The sequence below is a fragment of the Dipodomys merriami genome, unplaced genomic scaffold (genome assembly GCF_024711535.1).
Source record: "Dipodomys merriami isolate MVZ:Mamm:240054 unplaced genomic scaffold, mDipMer1.0.p SCAF_31, whole genome shotgun sequence".
In the NCBI taxonomy this organism is placed as follows: Eukaryota; Metazoa; Chordata; class Mammalia; order Rodentia; family Heteromyidae; genus Dipodomys; species Dipodomys merriami.
In genome coordinates, this window is record NW_027204604.1 from 17,460,342 (window position 1) to 17,486,984 (window position 26,643).

Consider the following 26,643-nt stretch of genomic DNA (forward strand, 5'->3'; position numbering starts at 1 on the left):
CCCCACTCTCCCTTTCTCTTTTCTACAACACTTTGGCTTGTGCCCTGAAGAGTGCGACACAGGCTGGGTTCCAGGGACCCTCCCCCCCAGGCTCCCTCTCAAAGGCTAGTCATTCTAGGTTTGAAAATTGTCAGAGTTTCCATTTGATTAGGTTTTCTTGTCGTTTTTTTCAGAAATTCGCCATCTTGGCCAGATGGGTTGGGTTAAGGATTGGGTCTCCTCTGACTCTTAACCTTCCACCAAGCTTACTACTCCAGCTACTCTGCAGCTTCCCCCGCGAGGCACCCCCATTTGCGGCCTCCCCTGTGAGGGACACCCCCTCCCGGCTCTGTTTTGCGGCCTACTACATCATGAGGTGCCCCCTCCTTTGTGGCCTCCCTCTGCGGCCTCTCCTGCAAGGCCCCACCCCTGCGTGACCCCTCCTCTGCCTTTGTAGTGGGAGTAGAATCTGAAGTTCCATGTGTGCTATAAGCAATGGACACTCACTGTGAAAATCTTTAGCTTTCTCTAGCATTGACCAAGTGGCAGATGCACCAACTTGACATCATGGGAGTTCAGCTGCTATTTCTTACGAAGTCGATTTCACGCCAACCTTAACTTGATTCTGTGTGTGCACGCCTAGAGGTGTATGTCTGTGTCTGTAAACTTGTTATCTGGCATTGTAATCAAGTTATTTGGCTTAACTTGTCTGAGATTCCTGAAGTTTGTTCAGTTTGGGGAGGTAGTTCAGTGCCAGCCAGTCTACATGCAGTCCAGATCCAGTCCATCTCTTCCAACCTGGAGGACAGGCCTCACTCCTGCCTAGACCATCCTGACTACCTCCACCATGGTAAAAGGAGACTGGAGTCTCTCTTGGCTCCATCACACGCAGCTGATTTCCTAGTGAAAGATTGCTTTGGATTTGTAAAAGCTAAGGCTCTTTCTGTAACTTTGGTTAACTTAAGCACTGTTAGGGTTACCAGAAAGAAATCAATACTATATCTGTGCTAAAATTCTCATCACATCTAACAAGTTTTGTCATTTTAGAATATTTGTTGGTCAATTCTTGATAAGGACCAGGTAAGCTCTACTTATTCTACTTGATCTCATTGTTGCATTAATTGGAAATAATAAAGGGCTTTTTGTGGCAAAGATTTCAGTTCAAAGCCAGCCAGAGCTGAAAAATCCCTAAGACTCCATCTCCCAACTAACCTGCATAGAGCCAGGCTGGAAGCATGGCTCAAGACTCTTATCTCTAACCAGCAAACACTGCAAGTGGTACTGTAACTCAAGGTGGTTCAGTGCTAGTCTTGAGCAGAAGTGCTCAGGGACAATGTCCAGGCCTTGAGTTCAAATCTCCTTGAATACCAACTGGGACAAGCCATCCCAGCAACGAGCACCTAGACTCAGCCAGTCTGGGGAACAAGGGAACATGGGGAGGAGTAAGAGGAGATGATGTCACATCAGCCACTTTGTGCCTGCCCTTTCAAAATTAACCAGAGCCAAGAGGTCAACAGAAGTAAGAAGCCTGCCCATCTAATGTCCAACCTGTCTACCTTTCAACTGGACAGGAATTTATATTCTTGCCTTTGTTATCTGACTTCTCTATCTAGTTGCCAGATGTCAGAAGTAGCTAAGGACATTTCTACCAACATTTTCAGCCCCAAGTCTTTCCAGTTTCCATTTATTTGCTCTTCAGTATTTTTTTTCAGTCCATCAGTGCCTCATGCGACTTCTCCAGACTTCATCCAAGAGACTTGCCTCCTCCAGACTTCATCTAAGGCCTCACGCCCACAGGTGACAGCTGCTGCCTGCTGCCTTCTCCCAGAGGGAGCCACTTCTCAGCCTTTTACCCCTACTGTCGATGCCCCTTGCCAGCAGGAAGTAGCCAGAGAAAATCTTCACCTTTTTTCATAATTATCAAAAGGCTGGAATGTAAGGTCTGCACAGGGACACCTCCCTCCCTCTTGGCTAACTTTCCACCTAGTATCTGTTACCTAGGTAACTGCCAGACCTGGAAGCAGTCTCCTTCCCCTCCTGCTAGGTCACAGCCTGGGCCACCTCTGGTCACATGCCTCCCATCTGACCTTAGGAGGGTCCCAGACTCTGAGGTCACATAAGATTCAGTGTGGCCACACCTTTCTCCCACCTGGCCACACTTCTTCCTGTCCCTAGCCTAGATAAATCCTGGCCCAGAGGTGTGTCCCCCCCCCACCTTCCTTTTTAGCCATGCCTCTCCACCATGCATGGCGGGGGCAGCAGTTTGGTAAATAAACTTCTTTTCCTGCCTGAATAGCGTGTGGTGTTCTCTTCATTGGCTACCTAATGAAACCTACCTATTTAATATACCTTACACTGAGTAAAAGTCATAAAAACCTATCATAAACCAACAATAAATAACAACAACAAAACAAGATGAAAGGAGTACCCTGAGAGGTGCCGTGGCTGCTTCGCAAGCACAAATGTCCAATCTGCTCCCAAAACATAACCAAGTACATTCGTTATTTGTATATATTTTTTAATTAAACCATAATACCATGCTGCACTAAAGCATCCGATGCTATGTTTCTAGAGAAAAGAGGAAAGAGTTGATTGCAGGCTTGTGTTTTTAACATGATTAAGAATACCACAAAATGTTTGGATCCTTCTTTGTAAATGTATGTATGAAAGAAAAAGAAGTGTCTACTAGAAGTGGGCATATATCTATCTATGTATGTATCTATCTATGTATCTAGGTATTTAGGTATCTATCTATCTATCTACCTATCTATCTATCTATCATCTATCTACCTATCTATCTATCATCTATCTATCTATCTATCTATCTATCATCTATCTATCTATCTATCTATCTATCTATCTATCTATCATCTATCTACCTATCTAGTTTCTTAGGCTATGAAGATAGGTCTTTTCACTAATACAGCTGCACAGATGGAATGGGCAGCCTGGATCCCAGATGACTTCAGGCTCCACCCAGAGCTGATTAGATAAGGGAGAGAAAACCCCAGACCACCACAGCCCAACTGCATTCCTTGAAAGGGGCCTTTGGAAATGGGCTGTAGAAGCTTCGAGGTCTAACCCTGGAGGACTGGAGGTGCATACACCTGTGAGCTGAAGACCAGGGAATAAAATGGGAGTGACACAAAACCTTCCAAAAAGTCCAGGCATCCTCTCCTCTGGCCTCCAACAAAAGGAGACAGACAGAGGCAGAAGGCCAGTCCTTGTGGGGTCTCATGATATTTGTGCTCTTCAATTCTGAGTAATCCCTGCACAGTTAGGTCAATCTGCCCTTAATGCCGTGAACACGCCTTATTTTCCTTTTCTGTTAAAGACAAGAAAATGCAAATGCAAACATGCTTTCTGGCATTGGACTGGTTATATAGTTGAATTCAAGGTCAGGTCTGACTCCTTCCAAACAGAATGCTGTTAAATGCTGCTGTGTTTCAGGGCCCTTTCTACACAGTACTAGAAAATGAGCACTTTTCAACTCTTCATGCATTTGGAAAGATTCAGAGCCTGGCCACATTTACTTTGGCAATAAAACAAGATGGAGGCTTTCGAGAGCAGATTTTCTTGGAGTGGGCTGTATCTCGTGTGGCGCCATATTGATATCTGTGAATTTAATATTGCAAATATAGTCTCATTCTGATTTTTTTTAACTTACCCTCGATAATCAGCCCCAACACCTGCCACATTAGAGTCTCACACACCTGTTTCTTACCACTTTCCTTCAGTTTGGAAAACCATAAAGACAGACATAAACAAAAAGCATATTTTAAATCGCATTTGTTTTCACAAGCATCTAAGACATGTAGTAGGACGCTAGACTCCCAGTTTACCTAAGATAGGAAACCTGTTTAAGGAAAAAACATGTGTGGGGTTGGTTGTTCTTAATTCAGTTTTCATATTTCAACTGTTCGTGCCACCCCTCTCTTTGCTGGTCTGGGTATATACATAGTTAATCACTGCGATGATGAATTCAAGGCAGTCTATGGCAGGCACTGGCAGATCTCACACACACCCTGTGGAATTCTGGAATCTGCCGCCTTTCACCGAAGAAATTGCTTCAAGGCTGTGTTTCCTGATTTGATTACCCCGCATTTTACAGTGCTGTGCACCACGCATCCGGGGAGCAATTGCTTGCATTTGTCTTCTCTATTTTAAACGTATTAGATGTCTTTGAAGCATTTGAACCCTCTCGTTGAAAAATGTGGTGCAGAGCACAGCCCAAGGCAAGGATGGGTGGATATATAATTACCCTGCTGGACACCCCATCCAGCTCTGAAAAACAGATTTATTTCCTTTCTCATTATTCCCACAACCTCTGCTGTGCTGTACGGCTTCATCGGTGGAAATGAGAAATGGTGCGACACTACTGTAAGCATTTTTGGAATACCCAAATTGGAAGAAAGCAACTTACCAGACGGGACAAATTCTAGTTAGGAAGAATCATGAATTTTTAAGCAAGCGGTGGCTAGAGAGATCCTTGCAAACGAGGACACAAACAGACCACTGCAATGCACTAAGGAATTTTAAGCAGGAAATTGTGCTGCTATACAGATGCTTTTTAGGAAGATTCTTCCCGAGGATCCTGGAATCAGACTGCCCAAATGCTGCACTGTAGTGTATTAGCTATTTCAAAAATCAGAGTCTATTAATATCACAACATTGATTTGGAAAAATTTACCCTCAGCTGTGTTTCCTTTGAGGTTTTACTTGAGTCTAAAGAGTGAGTCTTTCTCTTGGGTCTAGATTTAATTTGTTTATCCTGTTCCCTTCCAACTATTTGGAAAGAAGACTTCTGTTTATTACAATAAAAAGTAGTAGCCCAAACTCTTTGCAAACAAGAAAATACTGTGGCAATGTTTTCATTATTGCCAACATTTTGGAGGAAATTGGAAGACACACGTGTGTGCGCATGTATGTATATTTAACATATATATAATAGAAGTTATATGATATTGTGTATATAATAAGTTATATAATCTATATAATTTGCTATATATGAATGCATACACACACAGAGAAAGAGAGAGAGAGAAAGAGAGGGAGGGAGATCACCAAAAATCAAACAGGTGTTAGCTAAACCCAGACACAAAATTGGATATAAGCAACAGATTTTCCCTTTCAATACAGTAGATCAAATAGCAACATTCAATAAGTTGGAAGGTTATCTGCCCATACCAGAGTGCTCTGCCCTGAATGCATATATGTGAGTATGCTGATAAATGTGCATTTATGAATTTATGGCATAAAGTAATGTATAATCATTTTGGGGAAATAATGTGAGGTAACAGAATACTTCTGACATCAAGTGATTTCAAGATGGTTGTAATAATTAAAGCAGGATAAGGAGTCATAATATGGAAAGATCTGGGCAAAAGAAAAAAGTTAAAAATGAATTATTTGAGAAACAATCTTATCGCATCTATACTGCTTAGAAATAATGGTTTTTCTAGGTGTAGTTAAGGCCCTGACCGTGACCTCTCAGAATGACATGGGAGCAATTGAGTTTCCTTCAAAATTAAAAAAAAAGTCAATCAAAAATAAAACCACCAAAATATTTTTATTACTCTCTGGACTTGTGAGTAATAAAAGATAAATAAAAAACAAGAAGTTTTCATGCAGCATAAAGTCTGTGTTCAATATTTTACTGGAAAGAAAGCTTTGTTTTCCCTGTGAATACCAGCTCTGAAAATGTTCTCCGTGTACATGTGTCGATTTTCTTCCATGTCACATACTTTATCTGCTCTTTCACATAATGGCATTGCTGTGCTTGCCTTACAAGATGCCAAAGACTGAAAGTCTTCAACACCAATCATTTAGTTGCTCACATGATGAAGACTGGATGGCCAAGGCCAAGGCACAAGCATTTGGTATCTTCTTAGGCCTGCTCACGTTGGCTGTAAGTGCCCTCTTTCCCGGTGGTCCCACAAGCTCTTATTCTGCATGTGACCTAGCTGTGTAGATTATTTGGGGTGTGCCATTGTGTTTTGTGAAAAGAATATTAGCCACGTTAGATTACAACACACACCAATGGCTCCGTTTCACCCTAATTAAATGTTTATTTACACTCTAAGGTATAGGACGTCAACACACATTTTAGGAAAATACAATTCAGCCTACTTAACACCATTGCATTGTAGTTTTACTTAAAAAAAAACAAAGACCTATAACATGTCTTATATCCTCCTAGACATTTTCTAAAACCCTACCATACCATTGCACTTTCATCCACAAATTTATGTTTTTGAAGCCCCAGAAAATATTTTCAAATAAGGCAAAAATATTAACATACTTCATTTATGTACAGGTACTTATGTGTGAATTATTTTCTGCATCCAATATATTAACTATCAACAAGAATAGAAAATACAGTGTCTGATTGTCTCCTGCATTAGTTTATGGTGGCAGGGTAGGGGTGCAGATCTTACAGAGTAGGCATGGATCTATTCATATACAAGCATATGCATATGTAATAGAGAACAAGAAAGATAAAATTATATTTCATGTATGTTTCATTTGCAGATATCCATATCAATAAAAATAAGCATGTTACATTATTCTAAGTGAAACCATAATCATTTTTTATTAACTATTATTTAGAAGTTGATTTTTCCTACCAGAGAAAAGTACTCTCTCCTTAATGCTTTAAAATAAATAATATGAAAGTCATTATTTAAGAAAGGAAAAAGGAGACAGGAATATTTAACCCTGGGCTCAAATTGATTACCTCTGTCTTAATCACCTCTTTGAGAAATTATCTCAGCTCTATTTCTTTGAGAATAATTTTGCTTAATTCTGCATTGTATATTTGATTACAGTAGTTTTTTAAAATGTATCAGTTATTTGATCTACCAAACCTGTTATTTTGCTCAAATTCTTATAGGATCTGTTTAGAAATATTTCGGTAAACGTTTTTAAACGGAAGAAGAAGAAAACTTTCAGAAAGCTGCAGACAACTGAGAAGAAGCTCCTAGCAGGGCAAAGCATGGAGACAACATCCTGGCAATGCACAGGAGAGATGGGTTTGGTTAACGGCAGCCTTGCCCCAGGCACGCCCTGACAAGGCCGGGAAGAGGGAATAAATGTGAGCATGACCTTGGTCTCTGCTCTCTTCCTCCTGCATATTTCTTAAGCATCAAACCAGGGAGATATTGGAGCCTCACAGGGAATGGACTTCAGAACTTACAACACTTATGAAGCCTTTTATTATCAGGAAATAAATGCAGGGTCAGGAAGATCATGCTGCAAATTTTCAGGGGAAAGAAAGCCAAATAGGTCATTAAAAAAAATCAATCACTCTCTAACCTTTAACTTTTACTGAGAAGCAACACATATTTCAGTTGGCTTTTTCTTATCATTTTCATATATATATACGTACATATATAGGTAAATATATAAATATAAATATATATCTTATATATAACATATAATATACAATATATAATATAAATATATAACATATAGGTACTATAAATATATAAATATATAATGCATGATATTTATAACATATCTCAGAATATGATGCAGGCACTGTGGCAAAAAGGAAGCCATGGACGAGTCATGGCCTCTGCAACCTCAGAATCAGCTCTGTCAGCTGCTCTTTCCCCCACTGAAATTCTTTTTCAATACCACCAACTGGAGGAGGAAGAGGGGAAGGGAGGAAGGAAGGAAGAAGGAGGAGAAAGAGAAGGAGGGGAAAAAAGAGCGAGGAGAAGGAGGGGAAGGAGGAGGAGAAAAAGGCCTCAAAATGCATAACCATGTATGATCTCACAACACATAACCATGTATGAATCACAACATGCAAACATGTGTGATCTCACAATGCATAATCATGTATGACCTCACAGTGCTTAACCATGTATGACATCACAATGCATAACCACGCATGACCTCACCTCACAACACATAACCATGTGTGAATCACAACACGCAAACATGTGTGATCTCACAATGCATAATCATGTATGACCTCACAGTAGATAACCATGTATGACATCACAATGCATAATCATGTATGGCCTCAAAACATGTAACCATGTATGGTCTCACAACATATAAACATGTATGACCTCACAATGCATAACCACATATGACCTCACAATGTGTAACCATGCATGACCTCACAATGAATAAACATGGATGACCTTGCAACATATAACATGGATGACCTCACAATGCATAATCATGTATGACCTCACAACACACAATCATGTATGGCCTCACAATGCATAACCATGTATGACCTCACAATGTGTAACCATGCATGAACTCACAACATGTAAACATGTATGAGCTCACAATGCATAATCATGTATGAATTCACATGTGTAAACAGGTATGACCTCACAATGCATACCATGTATGACCTCACAACACATGTAAGCGGGTATAGCCTATTCTAATGTCAGTAGCTTAGCACCTACTCAGTGAGTAGATTTTCAGGGTCTTTGGTGCTCTTTCCAGACGGAGTTTTTTTCTCGATAGGTAGCAGCCATTACCAGGGAGACTCCTCCAACGCTGGCTTTGAGATTAATTGGCTTGTTTGGTTTGTTTCTAAGTCAGAAAAAGGGATGTGAAGACTCTGGAAATGACTTCCGTCCCATAATCCTAGAAAAACCGAGAGAGTGCATGCTGCCGAACTGACGACAGCAAAACAAAAAGTTGTACGTATCACACTTTGCACACACACTGTTGCCACAGTGCTTCCGTGAGGAAATTCAACTAGGTAATCTGACTTTCCCGCACACGCACGCTTTAGATGCATGCAATGACCATGGTACTTTTTTTTCCAGTAAGAAAGGGTCATGTTCACTTCCTTTCCAACAAAGCATCTTCGCTTTTCCTCCAGAGAAGAGTCTGCAGCTACAATGTTACCTGATCCAGTCATAGTGTTTACACACAGCAGATGCTGTCAGAACTGTAAACTACGACATGAAAATTAAAATGCGTCACCACATGTGAGCAATGTTGCCGGAGCTCTGCTGCAAAAATCAAACCCAAAGTTAAACACAGCATATGCCTTATTTCAACAAAGCGAATGGGTGCTTACAGAAGGAAAGCACTTGAGTTCTCCACTTTCTCTGTGAAAAAGAATTATGGTTATTTTTAATAACATTGGATTCCTCATGACAGAAAGAAAATGGATCCAGGTTCACACCTGTGATTCTCAGGAAACTGAGATCTAAGGATCATGGTTTGAAACCAGCCCAGGCAGGAAAGTCTTTAAGACTTATTTCCAGTTAACCAGCAATGAGTCAGAAGTGGACCTGTGGCTCAAGTAATAGAACACTAGATTTAAGTGAAAAAGTTGAAGGACAGAACCCAGGCCCTGAGTTCAAGCCACGGTTCCAGCACCATAAGAAGAAAAGAGAGAGAAAGGGAGGATGGAGGAAGGGAAGGGGACAGAAAGAAAGAGAGAGAGAGAGAGAGACAGGAGTAAGGAAGGAAGGAAGGAAGGAAGGAAGGAAGGAAGGAAGGAAGGAAGGAAGGAAGGAAGGAAGGAAGGAATTCAGACACATATCTGTCTGTCTGCCTTCCCATAGACTCTTTAGCATATATCATATACCCTTAACACATTTTTCAGAAGGTATAATAGCAGTCTCATGAAAAGATAACAAGAGTTTAAGGAACAAGTTGCCTTTTAAGCTGGGAACAGTATGGAATGAGACAACAGAAAGTCTCTAACTCATTCTGCCTGTTCTTTCCTTACCAGACAAATCATACTATTTAAATGTATGTCTCATTTTTATGAATAATGAGATTCTTTATATACAGAACATACAATAAAATATATGATACCCCAAGAATAAAAGTACCAAAATGCAGATATTAAGCATCTCAGAAAGAGAAAACATACATCATGCAATTTTCCCAAATTGTATCAATATATATGTATACTATAGATCTATAGATCTAGATATGTGTGTGTATGTATAGCTGTAAATAGTTGTACCTGTATCTCTAAATCTAAATCTCTATATCAATAGCTATCTATAGATATCTATATATGTGTCTCTCTATATATGTCTATATATCTCTCTATGTATCTATATATGTCTACATATAGATATCTACAGAGTGCTATAGGTATATATGAGAAGGGATTACATATAATTTGTATATAATATAGATACATAGATATTTAGGAGAAAAGATTATATAAGAAAAGATATAAATGTATGTATATATGTATACACATCACACATGCATATATATAAACTTCTCTCATCTTTGAAGGAGTTGGGAATAGATGCCAGAGCCTTTGAGTTTCTAGGAAAGGGCAAAACTCCTCAGCTTCTCCTCTAGCTAATTAATTGACAGGTTTAGGGTTTATCTTTATTGGAGATTCTACAGATGTGTCCATGAATTCATATTAACTTCTGGCTGAAAATTCACTACTCTAAATCTAGGTACATAGACAATGAAAATATTCCAAAAGACACATAGATTATACTGTGTCCATGTCTAGTCAAATATACTGAATTCCTATCGTTGAGATCAAAAGTATTTTATCATCTATATGTTGTTATTGCTTCCAGATGGCTGGAGTTTTGCCCATTTTGTTTCCCTAGCTACTTAAATCTAATGGACATATTTGGAAGATTGCTTATAGTTCTTACATTGGACCATTAGTTGATTTTAAACAAATACCAATCACCTGGAAAATTCTGTCATTACTGTTTTGTCTCAGTTCTGGAATCTAGTCATATTTTAGGAATGGTTATGATAGACAACATTTTCAAACATTTTAAAACACTTGAGAAAGGTGCTGTCACTTTTGAATGATGGAATGAGTATCTAGGCAGTTTTCTTGAAGTATCTAAAAATGTATTCTAAGATCTACATGTGTGTCAGCTCATGATTAAGCCATAAAAGTTAAAATTGTATCCCGGTGAATACATTTTTTGGTAGTCCATCCGCTAGACACATAAACTATTTGCAAATCCAGAGCAAGTGCAAGACCAAAGGGAGCCGAGACAAGAAGTCTTCTTGATGGAAAGGGAAGGCCCAAGCCCCCTGGAGGAGGTTAGAGCTTCCAGGGTCTCAGTGAGGCAGTCTGTGTGCATTCTGAATATGTAAAAGCCTGTCCTTTGGTAAATAAACAAATCCTGTCAGAAATCAGGAGACAGCAAATCACAGCTGAAGTTTGTTCTTTCCGGCTGATGTATGGATCATCATGAGTAGCCAACAACTAGAAATATGATGAACAAAAGCAGGTAGACTATTTCTACCTGGTTCACAGAATAACACATTTTTTACTATACTAACTTTACTTACCATTTGAAGATGGCTTAATCAAGCTATACTATACCTGTGGAGTTGTCTGCAACCGGGTGTGAGGTTGTAAAAGGCACGCAAATGAAAGGAAAATCCTGATGAGAAATGCAGTGGAAAAGCCATGATTTTCAAATGAAGTGAAAAGTTGAGAACACTGAGTTAGCCTAAAAACATCTCTGGACAAAGACGGGCAGGAAGACTGCAGACGCCTGGTTCAATGAGGGATTGAGTCCCGGCTATTCTAGGTAAAGGGCCATGCAGAGACAAACACCAGGCCTGTCCTCGCACACGTGATGATGGTGAGCTGACGCAGCAGGGTGAAAGAAATGGACGGACAGACTCGAGGGCAAGCCACGGAGAAAGCGTCCTACGCAGAAACCATCCCCACCGACGGCCGCATCCAGAAGTTTAAACATCTAAATCGATGGCTACTGCTTCCAGCAGAAAGTACCAGAAGACTTATTGTTTTATATAAAATAAGGATAAGAATGATACATTATGAGTTCATAGTATAAGTCCCACAATTTAAAGAAGAAACATTTTATCAGAAAATGTGTTTTCAAGAAAATATTTATATAAGAAAGGTAAATCTGAAGGCAAATCAACCTCAATCAAGAAAAACAATTAATTGTTAATGATAATTGTCCCTAAGTAGGAAGTACAAAATGATTGATAAATCAGAGAATAATAAATAAATGATAATTAATGTAACAACTAATAATCATTGTTTTTCATTAATTAATGGAAAACAAGGCAGGAAGATTGCAAATTCCACATCATCTTTGCACAGATCCACAGGAGATTGATGATTTACATGCATGGTTTGATTCATATACAAACAAAATCACATGATGTAACATGTATTGTATACTTTATAGATACTGTACTGCTGTTAGATATACAGACATTATTTCCTATAAAGTGCTTCTCTTTCTGTGTTACCCTAAACATGTACCCCATGTCTTCAATATCATTCTCCTGAACGCTTTTTTCAATCAACTTTTTGAAAACTGTCCTTGGGCAGATATTATCTTTCAAGAGAGCACTCCGCTTTAGAGTTAATTTGAGACCAAGAAATCACAAGAAACAAGGTCAGATTCGAAGAAGAAAATAAACTCAAGCACAAGCAATCACTAGGTTTACTAAAGACGATGTAGAGCATAAGAAACACGGAATGTCAATGATCTGGGCGCATTTCACAGGAAGTCGTGAAAAGCTGGAAATGGGTTCAGGAGGCTGGAGCGTATTCAGACTATCCCAGGCACTACTCCTCTGCGACCGCAGCTACACACCCCCAATCCCTGCCTTCCCATTCGCCCTTGCCATGTCCTGCTTTCTCTTCCCCGCAAATTCCTGCAGTCCCCTTTGTCCCACTTACCCATCCATCAGTGGTTCACGTGGCCTAATTGTTCAATGTGCGCCTATCCCCTTCCAAATTTTTGTACTCTCTACACACTGACAATGCAGCTACTTTTGTAGCAACACAAGGATATATAATAGGATAAGCTCAAGCAATGATTGCCATGCCTGTTAGATAGCTCTTCACACAAAAAGAAGTAAACCCTGAGCTAATGCCGTGGGGTGCAGAGTAAGGGGGAAAGGGGGAGAAATGACACAAATAAAGAAGCCTAAAACGAGTACAACTGTCAGAGAAGTATCCTGGATTTTGTAAGAAAACACAGTCTCTGTGAATTAGAAACGCAAAGCTAAAAGCACAAAGGTAGATTTCCCACTAGATGGGGTAAACATGGTAAAGGTAACAGAAACAAACAGACAGAAAACATTGCTGTGCATCGCAAAAGTGGAAACAAGGCAGCCGGTGCTGGAGTTGGGTCTGGCTTGCTTTTACTCCATTCTATCCACAGTGCTCTGTGCCTGGCTAGGTCAGGTGCACCTCTCTCCCCAGCCCTCAGCCTCAATTTTAGGCTCATTGGTGAGCTCCAAGCCCTCTCCCAGTCCCTAACCCCAATTTTTCTGCATCACGGTCATAAAAAGTAGGCGGATGGGTTTTTAAGAAAGGCATCTGCTTGTGACTTTTCTGCAAGAGCCTCATGCTGATGTATTCTCCTAAAGTTGGGTTGAGAGAAGGTGTCAGAGCTGCATTTACAGTGTCCTCACACAGCCTTGTTCATTTAGCCATTTGTTTATCTCCAAAATGTCTGTGGGAACCGCTTTACAAGTTTCAGAGGAAGATAATCACGGAAGAAATGGCAAGAACATTTGCTTTCAATCATCTTCTTCTTTACAGGGATATTAAAAGAAAGCACCCTCTCACAGTGACATTAGAATCTAGTGTTTATTCCTCTGACTTCTTCATAAGCTTGAAAAAATGCACTCTGACTTCACAAAACCGTCATCCCTCAGTAGGTTAAATGTAAGCTTGTTTATCTGAGTTCAGAACAGATTAGACTTTTAAATAACTATCGTCCTCAGATTATGATACCAGTGTTCATGGCTTATTCTATCAACTTTATTATCTCTCTCTACATGTAAATTACCTATGTATATGTGTGCATATATAATACACATGTATATACACATGCTCATGCATATTGACACATACACACAGTATATTTATGTGTACATATGTGTATTTGACTATACACATACAAAAATGCAAAAGTATTCTTACACATATGTTTAAATAGATAGATATAGAGGTAGAGGTAGATGATGATGATGATGATGATATGATAATGTGTGTATGTGTATAGAGAGAGAGAATATTAGGCAAAGAATGTATCTTCTATCTTATTTCTAGATATATACAGATACCAAAATATCAAATGTACACTTTCAGAACAAGCACTTTATTGTGTTAATTTAACATGATCAAAATTGTGTCCTTTAAAAAAATCATAACATTTCACTTTTTTAAGACAACAAAGTATATTTCTTGAATAAGATATACACAGATGGCACCTGACTTTGAATTTTCTCATGCAAAATCTGTCATAAAGTGGTGATACATTATAAAATAGTGATTCATTAATGTAATCTATAGGGCTTTTTTAAATCAATTTTACCTTCCAGAAGAATATAACATATTGCTTCTAATAATGTATTTATTTGATTATATCCCGTGGTAACTCTAATTGCTAGCATATATCAAGTTTGTAAAAAAAAGTTATGGGCTTCTCTTTCAGCTGTTTATCCAGATGGATAGATAGATAGATAGATAGATAGATAGATAGATAGATAGATAGATAGATAGATAGATAGATAGATAGATGATAGATAGATAGATCTACATTTAGGTAGAAGTATAGATTTATCTATCTATATATGTCATTTATGAATCTTAATCACTACATATTTCCAAGAAATCTTAATCAGAGTTTTGATCCATTAGAAGTGTGTGTGTAAATATATGTGTATATATATAGAAAAGTATTTAACCAGCCTCTGTCATTTTGTATTGCCAATATGAAGGAATGACCTCTTCTATTATTATGTAAACATTTGGGATTGTGAGTTCTATTCCCTGTAATCACTGACTTCAAACCAGCTATTATTTTCCTGAACTCATCTTTTTTTTGTGACAAACTCATGGAAAAGCAATCAGCTTTGCTCATTTGACCTCTCTCTCCGAAGCTGCAAGCTGATAAGCTACCTACTCCATCTTGCAAGTAATTGTCACTAACATTTTTATGGAACATTTTAGCACAAGACTCAAGTTGTCATCACATTCTGAATTAACGTGCTGCACGATCTGAGTGCGACGCTTGTAACAATCCTCCGCTGCGCTCTTCCCTCGCTGTCATCCACGTCTATGTGAGGGATGTACCCAGCTCCACCAAGCTCTCCTCCGCTAGTGACACTCATGCTGCGTTCCTATAATGAACAGCTGAGTAACAGATGCAGGTAAGGACCTTCCTCTAGCTTACAGATTCACATCGCTTCACTGTGCTCCTGAAGTGTTGGGAGAAGGGTCCCGTGGCCTTCTGAGGCTCCTTTATAAGGTCACTACTTCCATTTAGAAGAGTTCTATCCTCCTGATCTAATTACCCACAAGGCTCCACTTCCTAATCTAGCCAAAACAGTGGAAGGCTCAAAGTCAACAAACCAATTTAGAGAGGTCACAAACATAAAGCCACGCACGTAGGTGAACAGTGTTGGCATTGAACCATCAACAGCTGAATCTAGATGTTATTTTCTAGCTACATATACTCTGAGAGAAATAATAGAGATACCTATTTTTTAAATATCACATTTCAAAGATTTATTTTGCTTTTTATCTTATTAACGAGGTTGTTTTCTTACTTTTTTTTTTTTACTGTTGCTTTTATATAAAAGAAATCTGGCTGTGTTGTCAAGAATTAGGCACCTAGGTGCTGAGAATAATGTTATTTGGATAATAATTTTATTCTTATAAAAATGTTCTTGTTTCACCTACAATTCTTTTGTGTTTTTGCTTCTTTGGGTCCCTGTTGGGTTCAGTAGACTCCTAGGAAACACAATGGCATAAACTCTGAGACTGAAACCACTTTGACTGTGGAGCACCCATTTCCAATAACAATAACTGCTAAATCTTCAATATCTGATATACTTCACTATCAACAGAGCAGTTGTTCTTTGTTTAACTTGAACAGTGCCTAATATGTTGATAAAAATTGTGGAAAAATCTTTTTTAAAAAGCCTCCTTAAAACACCATAAATTTCCACCGATGTGGAAATATTCTTAAATATTATCAGAATGCTCACCAGATTTCAATAAAAAACTTTATGTCAAGAACGGTAGAGATAGATGACTTATATTACTTGAAGTTCGGTATGGAGCTATCTCATAAATTAGAATTGCCAAACCATGCTCATTCCTTCAAAAGAATAGAAGCATGCCTGGAGTGCTCGCAGCTCAGAGTGACACATCATTAGACGCTATTGTTAGCCTTTCTTCATGGGATCAAAGAAGAAATGATTTCAAATTCTGAAAAAGTAATTCTTCTTATCCCCTTAGGAGATAAGTTGTTAGCTTTCATAGTACAAGAAACAGTAAATTAATACTGACTAGTACTGACTTAAAATTAAAAGGGAAAAGAATCAAGCTATAGGCACCAAAATCAGGTACTACAGGAAAAAAAAATAAAATTTCAAGTGGATGTTACAATTTTAGGTGCGTTAAGAATATCTCCAAGTGAACTTATAGGTAACACATATAACAACGAATAAAAACACAGCATGATTATTGAATTGCACATACAAATTTTTGTATTTGAAGTTTTCATAGGTTTGATGGAAACGTTGAACTTGTGTTCCAGGCTGTTATCTTTTACATTTACCCATACAGTTATTTGTAGTTACATGTGTTCTCTTCTTAAAGATCAGTTTTATCTGCATTCTCCTATAGAATGATAGATTTAACTTGTTTGTGTTTATTTGATGAGTTCCTTCTTTTCATCTGCATTGTCATCAGTATATTTGACTTCTTCATTGTCAATTATATGTGATTACAGTGTTGTACACAATCAAGTCAGTTATCCACTTCACTGGTTTTAGCTAATTTAAGCTATTAAGCCTGTTACTCTTCTGGACATTCTGGAACACATCACTTGGTAACTATAGACACTAGAAGCAAGGACTTATTTTAGACTTCCATGAATTGATGGGAGCAATTGATGGGTCAGAGACTATCCAGACTATCTGGAAACACTTCTTGATCTACTTCTCAGTAAAAAGTAATCTCATTAAAAATGAGCAAGCAATCAATAGTCACTGTTTAAAAGGAGAAATGCAATTATCCTGAAACTATATGAAAAACATGATAAATATCATTGGTAAGTTCATGTTTTACTAATGACTAGTAAAACCAAACCACAATGAGATGCTACCTGGCCACAATTATGATAGGTGTTATAAAACCACTGTCACCGCGGCAAAGACACTGAGAATTATGGACACTGACAGTACAAAATGGTACAACCACTAAGGAGAGCAGTATAGAGGTTCCTCAAAAAAGTAAAAGTAAGTCTACCATTTGGTTCAGCTGATCTTTCCCTAGAATCTGGCTCTGAGGAAAATTATATCCACATACGAATTGGATAGCAGGAGGCTTGTGTTTACGGTGGCTCTACTGACAAAAGCTAAGGTATGGAATGAGCCTGAGCAGGCGGATAGGGAGCCGTGGTCTGTGTGCAGGAAGGAGAAACACCGTGAAACTCCACCTTTGTAGCCAAATGGGTGAAACTGGATAATGTAAGATTGAGTGAAATATCCTTCCACCTCCAGAAGGACAATGGCCTCATGGCCACCTTCCTATGTGGAAACCAAAAGTGTACGGAGACCCAGGTGGTAGAGCATCTGCCTAGAATGTGTGAGACCCTGGGTTTGATCTCCATGCACACACACTCACAAAATGTATTGACCTGAATATAGAATGGGGATGGTAACTGGAGAAACTTGTAAGAATGAGGGGTGGGGGGAAAAGGTAGTGGAGATGAGGATGGAAGTGGCAGGATTTCTTCACAGTCAGAATAAGAATATAAAGTTGGCTGTGATCACAAACATAATGCCATTGTTTAAAAACATATATGCGAATAAGGAAGGGAGGGAGGGAGGAGAGGAGGGAGGAGGGGAGGGAGAGAAGGGGGGGAAATTAAGAGAACTAAAGAAGCAAGGAACTAAAGAGGCTGATTTATTTATCCAGATGTTGCAGGAGAAGAGGCAAATGTGAGATAATGGGCTGCAGAGTTTTGCGTTCAGAAACACATTTGAACTACTTCAATCCTAACCACATCCCCCATCATCCTCTGCTTCTCATCCCTCCCCACCTCACTGGTTTACCTTTCCGAAATGTCTGGCTTTATAATCAGAGATTATAAATCTGAGATTTTACATAGGAGAGAAGAGGCGATGCCTGCCATTCTCACCAAGTCATTTTGATAGTCAGTCGGATTAGAGGGTGATAGGCCAGATAGACTCAGACACACCACTCTCCCATAACAACACACAGAGTTGGAGCAAAAATACTAAACATGTTCATATTCATGAGCTTGCTCTGAATTGTGAACTACAGGTAATTTTTTTCTTTTTTGCCTTCATTGCTGAGATTTTTGTCCAGCCAATTAGAATTATATGAATAGAATAGAAATGCAATGAAAGGAATAGTAGGGAAAATTGTTTATGATAGTATAATCAGTGGAGGAGAATAAGTAGAGTTTTATGAATAATAATCACAATAAGTGGAAGTTTAACACGATGTTGAAGGGACAGGATGACATACTTTTCTCATGAGTGAGTGGTATAACCCCCTTTGTAGGGCTACAAGGAAAACAAAGCATTTATAATATTTGTGTGGGTATCAAAGATATGGTGGTTTTGCTTTCTATCTTGGCTTACTGAACTCTTTGCTTGATTTGACACTAAGTATATTGGAGCTGTGTCTTACTTGAAATTTTTTATATACATTATGCACAGAATACTGATACGAGAGTGATAATATTTTTCAACCTCTAATCGCTCATCCCAGATAACATTCCACAAAGACATACAGGCCGTTTTCTTTTCAATAAAAGTGAAATGCAAAAAAAAGTCAAATGTAATGAAGAGAGAGATGCAGATTTAAACATTTCAAAATTCATGATTGATGCTATCATTCAGAGGAAAGGGTACTGGGATTTTAAAAGATACACTACAAGGGATAATGAAATCATTTTTAAACAGCATAAGTAACTGGGCCTAAAGGCTTAGGTAGAGTTTGCCTAGGATGGTAATCTTCAACACTGAAAATACAATAGACTAAATTAACGGAGTAAAGAAATCAGTCATGTTTAATAAATGAATTATACAGCTAGAATCAGATATTAAGAACTTAAATCCCATGGAGAGCAGAAATCAGAGGAATCAATCCTTCAGGCCCCTCCTAGTCATCCCAGCCATTCAAGAGGTGGCACTGGTCAAATCAGACGAAATGTGAGATGCTACCTAAAAGGCGAACTAAAACTAAAAGCACCGGGTCAGGCTTTGAGCGGCAAGTGCTTACTTACTCAGCTAGTACTTATCTACTAAACGTTTGACTGCTGTATGCAGCCCCACCAGAGTGTAAACTTCTTTTTGAAAGTCAGAAATCACAGAATTAATATTCAAGGCAAACATGAAGAATGTTTTAAGCATACATTCAAAAAACTCATCCATGTCTTCTAATTCCATAAGTACAAGCAACAAAATTATGTGCATTTTTAGAAGATAAGTCAAAATAAAGTCTGAGAATATAATGGTTTTTTAAATATTCCTTTTTAAATTGGAAATTCACTATGAAATACAAATGAAGAGAATTAACTTCTAATCACTGACAGCTGCCATTTCAGAGAAGATTATTCATATGATACACATTTGATGTTTGATATATCTTAATATGCAATTGTCAGTGAAGAGGGTTTGCTTCCCATTTCACGTATTAATTTATCATTGGGAAATAAAATCCATATGGTCACAATGTTCCAGTCTTAATCAGTCCTCTCTTAATCATGCAGACACACAAAATATTTGCTATTTCTTGACGTATAAATAAATATGTGCATCTTTTTTAAACGGTAAGTGAATCTGAAGATTTATTGGAGATATTTTGGAATAGCAAATTGAGAGCCTGGCTTTTTGGGGGTGGGTGACAGATGCAAAATAGGAAAGATCCTTACCTTCCCTCCTCCTTGTTCCTCTTTGCCTAATCTGTCTTCAAGGACATTGATACAAAAGGATGATTTGGAAAATTATGTCAGGAAGAACAAATGACTTTTAAATGACACCCAAAGGGCTACAAAGAGTTAATGGACCTGCTATTCTGCATGAACCTGATTCGTTTTAAAGACACTCTTTCTTAGATGAGCCGTGCAGCTGATTACACTGAGCATTTGGCCTGCTGTTCAGCCCTACAGAGAGAGTGATACCATGGGTGATGCATCTTCCAACATCTTAACAGATGCAAACAATTTCTCTATATATTGTGATGGTTTCAAGATTTTAGGACAATAATGTCTCCTGGTGGAAATAAAAGGGAAAAAAAGCCTATTGCATTTTGCAAATTTGCTCCTCACACTTATAAAGCAGTTGGAGTAACCTTTATAGAAAAAAAATTAAATGGAATTAAGATATCTTTCCAGGAAATACATTTCTAAGACAGTGCAGAAGATGAGAAAATTCAATTTTTGTTAACTAAGAGGCTTCTTTGCTAATTTTTGGTTTAATGGTGTACGTTATACTATGAAATTTGGAAACATAAAGTGTCTTTAATTTGGAAACATAAAGTGTCTTCTTACATTTAGGAAGTACATGTGAGTGGCCCTCTGTATGTATATCTGAAAACGCACAGAAATGTATGTATTTGAACAGAACACTCACGCACTCTGAGAAGGAGAATGAAATATGCATTGAATTAAAGTTTAAAAATCCCTAGGTAGATCATGCATGAGGTATGCTTTGATCCAGACGGCAAACATTTTCACAGATGACTTTCCTTTCTGTCTCTTCAGAGCTAATTTTGGCTGTCCCCACTCTCGCATGATCCTTATTTTGAAGGTTTTCAAGAGCACAGAGAAGACCTGAGGGCATCTCCTGAATCATTAAGAGCTGAGTGATTAGCTTCAACGTCAGGGATGAGGTCAGTCCTTGGGAGTGTGTGGATGGAAAGTGAGAAGGGATGGTCTTTCAGAGGAATTTACATTTCCCTAAATGTCACAGGTGATGTGAGATCTCAAAACTGACATCCCTGGCACGGAGGACCAAGAGCAAAGGACACCAAGATCCAGGCCATGGAGCGTCTCTTTATCCCTGATTCTGATGGACTCCATCAGCACCTTCTGCCCAGCAGGTGTAGTTCTCAACCCTGTTCTAAGTTGTCCTGGGTCTCTTTTGTCTTCTGTCCTTTCTCATTATAGGATGCTGGTTGATGTCTGATTATTTAATATTTCATCATCTGTTCAATAATTGATGATTGGTAGAGGAATCAAACAGTAATTATAGCAAACTGCTCCTATTCTGCAATTCTTTTATTCCATATATTTTTTTATTGCAAAGATACTGTACAAAGGGGTTACAGTCACATGAGCAAGGTCATGAGTACATTTCCTATGGAGCATTGCTACTCCCTGCTTTGCTTTTCCCCTACCCTCACTTACCTCCCAACTCCCCAACTCCTCCCTTCCCCCCCACCCCGAAATTGTAAAGTGTCTTGTACATCTCATTGTTACAATGGGTCAACCTGTATCCTTATTTAAGCATTTTGTTATATCCCTTCCCTTCCCCAAATTATAAAATTGTATATACAAGATGCAGGACACTGGAATCAGATATAGTGAAAACAGGAGTTATACCTTGGAGGAAGAACATACAAAAGAAACAAAAGAATCACATAGTGCATTATAAGTACATTAAAAACAATAGCAAGCAAGAACAAAACCACTTGTGTCCCGGTCTTGGGGTTCATTTCGCTTAATATCATTTTATATGGTCCCTTATATGGACCTTTTTTGCTTGTCCTAGACATATACTAGTTATTGCCAATAAGGGAAACCATAGATTTCTGCAATTCTAAAATGTCCCCTGGCTCCTGTTTGGGACACGGTTTTCTGTCACTGTGATTGTGATCACAACCCCTTTCTGCTCATCTGGGGATGAATTTAATTTTCTATAGTCGAAGTGAGTTCTCCTAAATTAATCTCATTACATTAAAGAAGGAAAGGAGGAAGGGCAAATAATCAATATAAGGCAAATAAAGTAATAAAGCAAAAAAAAAAAATAAAGCAACCAAAATATAGTTACTCCTTATCTCATTGGAGGAATAAAACATTTTTTATTTGGAAATTTCCAAGAACGTAAAAAATAATGAGGTGCTTTATATTTGAGTAATTTATTAAATGAAAACAGATATAAGTTGTTCTATATAGCATTTTAAATTTTCTTTAAGATGAAGACATACCTTAGCACAAAAATAAGTAAATTTGATTTTATTTCACAGATTATAATCAAGGAGGTGATCAGTTACAAATGTTGACACAAAATATTTCCTACACACTTTATCTTTTAAATAGTAAGGTAGAAATAAAATAAAGCAATTTTCCCTACTGGAAATTCAAGTCTAACATAAAACAAGAATTTTGTTATGTTCACCAAGGCTTTAATAAAAAGAATTGGATGCTGACAAAATGAGAAATAATACTATTAATAACATTAATGTGTTTAGACAGAAATATTTTTATTAATAATGATACACTGATAAATGAGTATTATATATAAAATATTTTGCTAAGCTATTTGTAGATATGAGTTCATTTTACCCTTCCAGAAATACTTATTACATAAGAAAGCCAAGTTTAGATGGTTTAAGGAAAATATTCTTTTTAAAGTAATAGAAATAGGCTACAAACAGTATTATTTTCCTCTGTTATCAATTAAAATTTCATGGATATCTTGTGAAACATATTATTTATACTAGTTATATTCGATACAGTAAAACTTCTAATAAAAACAGTAACTACTAATGAAAATTGTTTATGGTAAAGTGATTAGTTCTTATTAGCCTAAAATACGAACTTTTCTAAATGAAGCATTAGTACAAGATTGAAAATATCAACTGAATGCTGAGATTATCTCCTTAACAAAATATACTTAGGCTGGAACCATATTACTATTTCACAGACACAGAAAAATCCCTTTCCCTTTGCATGAAGGCCGTGAGATCAAATAAACGCGGGGAAGAGGCTCAGCCGAAAGCTGGTGTTTTCTGTTTGCACAAATCCATTATGTTGGTCAAAGTTTGATTTGTAAATTTTGGAACTGTCCGAGACACTTGGTCGGGGGGAAAGGAGGAGTTGGGGAGGTGGGGAGGGAAGGGACAGTAGGAGAAAAACAAAGGAGGGGGTAACAATGATCAATAGGGAATGTACTCATTACCTTACTCATGTAACTGTAACCACTCTGTAAAGTGTCTTTACAATACACACACACACACACACACACACACACACACACACACACACACACACACACACACGAAGTTTGGAACAGTCCAGGTGAATAACTGAGTTCATAGAACTGAAAATATAGATAGAACTGATAAAATTGTTCAAATCCTTTAGAGTCCTCCCTAAAATAATACACCCTTCCCAAAGCAACCTTGATAATATATTTTTCTATTATCTTCTGCTAAAATATAGAAACTAATCCATGATTTATCATATTTGGGGAAATGATTCATCACAACTTACAGATGTAGTATAGGTTTTGTTTGTTTGTTTATTTGTTTGTTTTGCCTGTCATGGGGCCTGAACTCTGGGCCTGGGCGCTGCCCCTCAGCTTTTTAGCTCAAGGCTAGCATTCTACCATTTGAGCCACAGCGCCACTTTCAGCTTTTTCTGCTTATGTGGTGCTGAGGAATCGAATCCAGGGCCTCATACATGCAAGGCAAGTGCTCTACCACTGAGCCACCTTCCCAGCCCCCATATAGGACTTTTTTTGTTGTTGTTATATGAGGCACTTCACTCTTAAGTAGAAGTTAAGAGTAGAACTTTTCCAGCAAAAAGAAGAAAAGAGAAAGGTAGGAAGGTAGGAGGGAAAGAGGAAGGAAGGAAGGAAGGAAGGAAGGAAGGAAGGAAGGCAGGAAGGAAGGAAGGAAGGAAGGAAGGAAGGAAGGAAGGAAGGAAGGAAGGAGAAGTTAAGACAATAAAGTTATTAAAAATACAAGGGAGGTTCATCTGAAAATTGAAAGGGATATGTAATTTTTTTTTACCTTCAAAAAGCATTGAATGGCTGGGAAGGTGGCTCAATGGTAGAGCGCTTGCCTTGCATGCATGAGGCCCTGGGTTCGATTCCTCAGCACTACATAAGCAAAAAAAATAAAAGAAAAAAAAGCCGGAAGTGGCGCTGTGGCTCAAGTGGTAGAGTGCTAGCCTTGAGCTGAAGAGCTGAGGGACAGCGCCCAGGTCCAGAGTTCAGGCCCCATGACCGGACTCAAAAAGCACTGAATTTTTACCTAAATTTGGATATCAGAGACGATGCTTACTGTTGTACGATGTTTAAATATTTTATATTCATTTTCTATGCAAAACCAACATGGCATGCTATATCGAAGAGGCTTCAAAAGATGAGCACAGACACCAGCGCTGTCATGGTTGATGTGGCCTGACCCACGGCGTTCCTGGAATAGAACACCGATTCTGGCTGCTGCGACGTTCCTGGGTAGCAGGACCTTCGAGAGGTATGGGCAGACACATGCTAGGCTATTAGAGGCTCTGCCCACAGCAGACAATATGAAAGAGATCAAAGTCGTTTCTGGATTCCCTGGTTACGTCTACAAGACGTTGGCTGTCACAGAGGCAAGGCTGGGCTTCGGCCCTCTCTGGCTGTTGCACCAGCTGAGCAAAGCTGCCTGTGTCTGTTCTGCCAGCACGATGTCCTCTCTCCAGGGAGGACACCGTCAGACCGACCTCACCAGACGGACACTGCAGCCTTTGCGATCCCAGTATCTGAAACCATGAGCAGATCCAGCCTTGTGTATCTGGATGCGTAACAAGAAACAGATGAAGAAACATGGTACAAGCTTGAGATTCACTGATGGATATCGAAAGCTCTCTAATCAGTAATACTTACTAGAAACAAACTCTATCTTAGTCATCAGTTTACTAGACACAGTAAAACACAATCATGATAAGGCATTGCTTTGTTGATATCCAGAAGTTTGTAACTGCATCTGAGGCCTGGCTCTTGGAACTATTCTGTCTAGCTCATAATAATTCATTTCAGTTATAATTACCCTCTATCCATTAGTCAATTTATTTTCCCTTTCTGTCACCTAATTGTTCTCATATTTGTTGCCAAACAATTCCAACTGGTCTATTTCTTAATTTATTAGGTGTCAATGTTAAACCTCCATCATTATTTCAGTCTCACATTTTTTTTTTGTTGGTCGTGAGGCTTGAACTCTGGGCCTCCACACTGTCCCTCAGCTCTTCAGCTCAAGGCTAAAGCTCTACTATTTTATTTCTAAGTGGTTTATTGGAGATTAAGAGTCTCACAGACTCTCCTGCCCAGGCTGGCTTTGAACCAGGATCCTCAGAACTCAGCCTCCTGTGTAGCTAGGATTTCAGGTGTGAGCCACCGGTGTCTGGTGCAACAGTCTCACTTTTATCCATATTACTTTGTTTATTCCCTTCAGTGAAAGCATGCCATGAGCAATCACCCAGTCTATCAGTTTGTGCAAGTTCACATGAAAAGCAGGTTTACACCTTGTAACTAGGAAACCAAAAGTCAAACAATAGGGCTATGAATATCACTTTAGTATGCAGGGTGATTAATAAAGGTAAAGCAAGTATGCCTACAACTGGAAATATTATCATAATCAAAATCCTAGGAAGAACCAGAAACAAACCAACAAAACCACCCACAACCGACTGGTGTACACTGCACATAGGAACTTTGAACCGTGGTTCAGCCTGTACGCTGAATTGTTTATGAGAATATTAAATAGATGCTCCTGGGAAATTAGATATATCTGTTAATATTCTATTATGATCAAACTTTGACCTAGAAAGTATCCCAGAGTCCCTGCAAACCTTTAAACCAAAGACACTTAATTTCATGTCTCACCAGGATTAACAGAAGAATACTTGGAGAAATTTTTTTTATTGTGAAAATACCATACAGAGGAGCTACAATTACATGGTTTATTGCAGCATTATTTACCATAGATAAGATATGGAACCAACCCAGATGCCCCTCAGTAGAAGAATGGATCAAGAAAATGTGGTATATATACACAAAATGGAATTCTATGCCTCCATCAGAAAGAATGACATTGCCCCATTTGTTAGGAAATGGAAATTTTTTCTTTATTAAGTAGAATTCACAGGCTGGGTATCAATCATTGTTGCAAGTTGTACTACATGAGGTACCCAATGGGAAACTTAGGAACACAAAATTTGTCATTTTCTCTTGGCACAAATTTTGCCTAACGGATGCTGTTTGTGTGCAGTAGGCCAAGTTCACATACACGGAAGACTTAGTCACTGAGCATATAAACCCAAACAACAAAAACAAGCCATATTTCTCCATTGAAACAAAGTCTATTGCCTGCAACCCAATGACATACTGATCTATAGCATCTGGTATGTGAGAACATCAATGGACTCCATCTACATCATGTGGGATCACACACCACAGTATGCCTGCTTATTATGGTACCAAATGAATCAAGTCTAAGCAAGGAATAACTCAGAGAAGAAATTTGAGTACAACTCTTCTGGAAGTTCTCTGTCCTTACCCAGTCTCCAGTTTGAGATAAGTAGCCAATATGAGTAGAAAGCTCTAGAAGGGCTGAGAACACACAATGAAGCTAGCAGCAGCAGCAGCACAAGTAGCAACAGTACAATGCATATTTGAAAACCTACATGGATT

The 26,643-nt window shown here is 38.5% G+C and overlaps 1 long non-coding RNA gene across 1 annotated transcript in view; it reads right to left on the reverse strand.

Annotated features, from left to right (window-relative positions):
• LOC138841036 (uncharacterized) overlaps window positions 1-26,643 on the reverse strand; it is a 611,708-nt gene that overhangs the window by 13,218 nt on the left and 571,847 nt on the right. The window lies entirely within an intron of this gene.